We start from the raw sequence: 6,627 nt of genomic DNA, 5'->3' as shown, positions 1-6,627 counted from the left end.
ATGCATGATTAGTTGTCCTTAAAAGGAAATCTCATCTAGTGAACCCACATGAAAAAGTTTACCTTGGGGTCCGACCAGGGTAGGAACTGACTTGAAACTTTATCATGCTATCACTTAGGGATCATCAATGGAGATCGTAGGTCTTGTTCAAGGACCTCCTCCCACTCAATATTTTAAAAACATGCAAGGTTTTTTATCCCAAATTTTAAGAATGATCATATAATAGTCCTAGTGGCATTCTTACCTAATTTAAATGTCAATGTCATGCTTCCAATATATGCATGGCATGCTTTGGCAATAATATCCATTCACAAGAATCAATCAATCTTAAAACAAACAATTTTTATTCTTCACAGTTTTTCTTTTAAGGGAAAAAACAAAGAAGTGAATGTGAACCGTGCACCAGGTAAGGTCCTAGGAAAGAGAGGTGAGTCAAATTTGGCCACTTAAAAACTAAACCTTTCCTAGCCAAAGCCAATCCTAGACTTGCGCCTTCTCATTACCACACTTCTCACAGTTATCGAATAACCTAAAGAAGTGAATAAAACAATACAACACATGTATTTTCTCATTACCACTCTTCTTATTTTTAATTGATCAACTGTGGATCATCTCATATATATATAACAATTATAACATTACACAATATTATAAACAATTATAAAACATATATATAATGAGATAGGTAATTAAAATAAAATTGTCAGCCAAGGTTTCTATGGTTCTATTTCTAGAAAATAAATGGAAAAATAAAATTGTATAATTTTTCACCACAAGGCATTCCTTGGGTCTTCAATTGTGATTGCATCTTTTCCTCGTCATGGACTCCTTTTGGAAAAATTACATTTCAGTCCTATATCCATTCTAACTTACAAGAATTTTATGAATTATTTTAAAAAATAGCCTTATATGGAGATGATAGTCCATGGTCTATTTCCTAAGAACCACAACCTCGGTAAAAAACAATTATATAACAAATATCTAATATCACATCCACTCCCATATATAACTCAAAACATGCATAGGATGCAAAAAACAATTATATAACAAATATATAATATCGCATCCATTCCTATATAAAACTCAAAACATGCATAAGATCTAAAGAATGTCACTTTCTATGTAATCAAATCATTCAAGAAGAAGAAAAAGATATTTTGATTATCTATTTATACTTATAGATAAAACATAATCTGGCTTATGATTCTAATTATTGGAAAAATGAGTTTGGAAAACGCAGCAGAAAATAAATTTAGGGAAAAACCAGAGTTTTAATTTTTTTTCCAAAACAAGATCTTAGTTGTGATATCTAAAGAAATAAACATTTAATCAAAATTTTACATTTTCGATTTGTCTAGGATGAGCACTTCGACCTAGTAGTCTTCTCCTCTATCTTCAAGTTCACGTATACTGAGTGTGGGCTCGCTTCGAATTAGAAAATTTTTCACAAAAATTACCAGTGGGGTAATTTTGTAATTTTTCTAAACTTTTGGGTTAAGTTGTAAATTAAAAAAATATATCTAGAAGTTTTTTTGGAATAATTTCTTAAAAGAATTTTCTCCCTACAACATTCTCTTGAATTCAAGTGTCTGTAAATAATGACCCAAAACTCTCTTTATATAAGGAGAGTTTAGAGAGTTCAACTATGATTAAACTTAATCACTTTAATATTAAATTAATTAAATACTATTAAGATAAGTATAATTAAATTTAATATTAAACTATTAAAATAATATTATTTTGAAATAATTATTCTGAAATCAAATTCTCTAGTAGCCCAGTAGGAGTGTAACTCTTCCACTACTCAACCATCGATGACCAACCACCACTGACCACCAGGTGCTGCCATTGCAGCCATCGGCACCGTCGTGTCCGGTGATGCAGGTGCGACACCCTTATGGCAGCTTGAGCCGGTTCGGCTGCTGCCGTTTCGGTATGTGTCAATGGTGACCCGACCGGCTCGGTCTAGCCACCGGTTGGACCTTCGGCCCGATTTCACGTACTGGGCTTGGTTCGACTAGTTGTTGGGTCTTGGTCTCGATTTTGGGCTCTCAAGACCAATTTTCAAGTTCAATTTCCCGTTGGGCTAATTGCTTGACTTGAAAATTAACTTTCAAAAATATCATATTAATTTTAATTGATTTAATTGATTTTATTTTACTTGATCAAAATTATTTTTTTCCAAAGATCACTTAGATTTTCCAATTTAATTTTTCAAGAAAATTCGTTAATTAAATTCTCTAGTTGAACAATTCTCACAACCACCTAATTTAATTCCACATCAAAAAAATCTACTTAATTAAATTATTTACAAAGTAATAGAATTTTATTTTGATTCAAATGTAGTTCGATCGAGCTTTTGTTGAGCTAGCGGAAGGACCAATCAAACATATAAAATTAGGCTCTAGTGATTGTAATTATGCCCAGAAGCATCATTCCGATAATTCACAATTACTTAATCATGGAGTCAGTCCACAAGAAGTACCATGAACGAAAAATCCTTATTGTATACTCTTTACGAAAGCATTTCATTCAAACTGTTTTGTCCAACGACCCTGTCATATGTGTGTTACCCTCATATGATATCCTTGATTCCTTTGAGTTAAATCCGTTCACTCAATACAATCCTATTTTATCTCATTGTCACTATTGTGTATTCCTAATGATTAATATGATTCACTGTTAACAAATGATTGTGATAAATTGCTCGTTAGAGAATGAGCAAACCGTGGCCACGATATATATATATTTATCAATCCACACAATGTCAATGAAAGGATATCAGTAACTCTTTAATTGAGCTATGAATTCCACTATTGCTAGTAAATCCATGTCGTACACAAGTCATATACCCAACATATAGGCTATGGGCTCGATCATCTTTAGAGCATAAGCCTCCACTTATATCAAAGCACATGAGTTGTATACGCATAGTTGGTGACTAACTCAGGATTTAGGTAAATCACACCATGAACGTCACAAGCGAATTAATTCACAAACGGATTCAGAATTAATTCATCTTGGGTCGAGTCCAATGTATCATTTTACTAATGAATACATCTATGTCTCTACTCGTGGAGTCAACTGCTCCGGTAGCCAAGACTAGCCATCTCTCCAATTGGAATTGTAGACAACATAACAATCCTTCTCAGTATTTGAATCAAATGCTCACTTTGATTCTTTTATGGGATTACAAACTCATTTAAATTATCTATTAAAGTAAGTTGTCTTTCTTGCAATGTAAACGTTCTTTGTAATGCCACTTATCTTCAATTTGAACTTTAGACAATCAATGAGCTAATATTTGCTTGTCATAATTTCATTATGCATGCAAAATATAAAAGACATAAATAGAAAATACATAATAGTGAAATGTGAAATTAAATTTATTTATTTATTAATCATTAAAATAAATAGAAAACAATTACATGTTTACTACAATATAGACGCATTTCCCAACAGTAACTACCGTCTCAATGATAGTGTGTGCTTCATGCTGATTTTGTATGGCAAGATCAACAAGTTGACGATCTACAGGGAAAATAAACAACTAGGGTAAGCATTCAGAATACTTAGTAAGTTCATAAAGGAAAAACCACACTTTGTTAATAATCATTTTTGGCATTCAAAATGGTTATCCTTGGTATAGAATAGAATAACTAAACACATATCAACATTTCCAAGTAAGCATGTTAGTCACATTTGAGTATCATGAGTAATAGTACTAGAATTAGAGAATTCATAAGTCATATGTCAACTATATGCGTATGCTACTTCATTTCCATTTCATTTTCAAAATTCTTACTTCAATTTAATTGAATATCACCCGATAGAACTATAGTAAAACAGACTCGGATACACGAGAATAAATTGCTCACACAAGTTGACAACATATTAGGGTTGCTCACACAAGTTGACATTTTAACAAAGTTGCTTACATAAACTAACATTATATCGAGGTTACCTTTCTCGACTAAAACTACGATACATATAACTCGAGAATCTGCAACAAATGCTAGACCTTGTTATAACTTGTAAAATCCTTGATCAAATGCGTGTAAAACCCTAATGGCATGCCATTCCTATCCTCACCTTTAATAAATTCATACGAGCATTATTTATATATATCATTACGAATACCTATATCGGGTTAAAAATTTCATTTACAAGTTCTGTAACAATCAATTTTCATATTTGCATTCCTGTACTAATTCATAATAGCCAATATTTGCATGACTATTCAATTTCAGTCCAATTGAAGCCACATATGTCAAATTCTCTAACTTTTACTTAAATATAACAAATAGATATAATCCAACACGAATCATACATAACATAAAATAGGAAGATAAGTTCCATATGAATTTACTTGTTCGAAATATGAAAAGTGGATACTTTAGGGACTAATCTGTAATTTTAGCTTTTCCTCGATCAACTCCAATTCGATCCGATTCTTGATTTAAACAATCATTTTATATAATCAATGAATACCAAATATGTCCATACTATGCTATGATATGCATGAACCTATATAACTTCATTTTTTTATATCCTTAAAATTTTTCATTTTATTTAATTTAGTCCCTAGACTCGAGTTAGTCATAACTTTCAATTCCTAGCTTCATATTAAAATCCAATTTCATTTATTCTCATTAAAGACCTTGTTCTTTCTATTTCTAACATAATTTCATAACAAGTTTTACATTTATTCAATTTGGACCCTAATGTAACAAATTTAACAAACAAATTAAATTGACTTTACAATTTAGTCCTTTTATAGTCTAAACTTAAAATCTATCAATTTCAAGCCTAATTCTTTAAGAAATCAATAATGATAACTTTCTAAAACTTTAATAGGTTTGAAAATTGGTACATAGGCTAGCAAAATAAAACTCCCATAACCCTAAATTCATAAAAAAATACAAGCAAATGACTTGAATTTACCTTAGATTTAATGGCCAAATGCCATGGGATTTTTCTCTAGATTATCTTCTCTTCTTGGATAGTAATGGAGAAAATGAGGAAGATGACATAATCTTTCCTCCAATAACTTCATATATATATATATGATGATTAGGGACTAATTAATTTAGTTTAATTTAGGTTAATATGACTTAATTATACTAATTTATTTATTAGCTTAATTTAATGTAATGACATCATCATCCACTAACACTAATTATAAATAGTCTAATTATCATGTTGGACCTTTAACTAATTTCTATTTAAGTCTTCAAGCCTTTGGTCAATTAAAACTCTATAGCGATTGGACTTTTATGATTTAGTCCCTGAGCCTTAATTAAATATTAATTTGGCAAAATTACTGGACCAAACTTTAATATACTTTTATATTATCCTCGTAAATATTAATATTTACTGATTTGCTTTATGAAAATGGGATTCTGAAACTGTATTTTCTTGTACCATTGAAAATCGGGCTGTTACATTACTACTGCTTACTGTTGTTATGTTGTTGTTTTGCTACCATTTCGCTATTATATTGATACTATTTTATTGTTATTATTTGGATATTGTATAACTCTTCTTTTATTGTTAATTTTGCTACTACTTTAGAGGCATTTGTTTACTAAGTTGCAACTATGTTAGGGTTATTTAAGTATAAAGATTTTTTAATGTATTTTCAATTTGTTGGGAGACATTTATTTTAATGTTTTTAGTAAATTTAATGTATTACATTTTTTAAATTTATTTTATATAAAAAATAATCTAAAAAATTAATACGGGCTAGACCGGGCTTAGGTTTAACATTTTTTATGTAGGCCTGACTTGGGCAAAATTGTATTCCCATTTTTTGTGTCGGACCTAGAAAATAGGCTTAAATTTTGCATTGACTCGACTCGACCTATGTTCAGGTCTACTCGCAAACTCTTTTATTTAAGACATTCAAGACTTCAAAATGTGGTTGAAAGGACATTTATTGTTCTAAAAAATATTTTCATATTAACAACATCACCTTAGTATAATATAAAAAAATAAGTTTGGATCGTACTAGCATGTTGCATACTTCATATCTTCATTCATAGGTGGATTTAGGATTATCTATATTTCGAAGAGTACATGGAAGAAAGAAACCTTGATAATCTTAATGATACAAATTTAGAATTAGATAATGATATACTCAATTAAGGACCAACATTTGATGAAAATGAGCTTATGTTAAGTATTAAAGAGAAAATAACTCAACAAAAAAGAAACACTAAAACAATTAGATAAAATTACATATGATGTTAATTTTTCTTATTTTTTTATTAGTAATAGTATTATCAACTACTTTTTTGGATTAACATAATGCCATGATAATTTGGTTTTAATTTTTTTTAATATGCTAATATTTTTATAGTATTCATTATTTTTTAAAATATAAATTATGTAACACTATAATTACAATTTGTATTATCAAATATAACATAAAAAATTATAATTTTATGTAATTATAAAAGACTGTAATTAGTAATTTTAATTTATTCAATTATTCTATGCTTTCGAAATAGAACCTTAATAAGTTTTGAAAGAGAGTGAATTGTGGGAATTAAATGGTGAAAATTGAAATAGTGTAATTAAAATAAATAAGTTTAATCCTATGTAATATAAGGAATAAGGATATTA

This window comes from Gossypium hirsutum, chromosome A09 (assembly GCF_007990345.1).
Source record: "Gossypium hirsutum isolate 1008001.06 chromosome A09, Gossypium_hirsutum_v2.1, whole genome shotgun sequence".
Classification (NCBI taxonomy): Eukaryota; Viridiplantae; Streptophyta; class Magnoliopsida; order Malvales; family Malvaceae; genus Gossypium; species Gossypium hirsutum.
Note: the sequence above shows the minus strand (reverse complement) of the source record.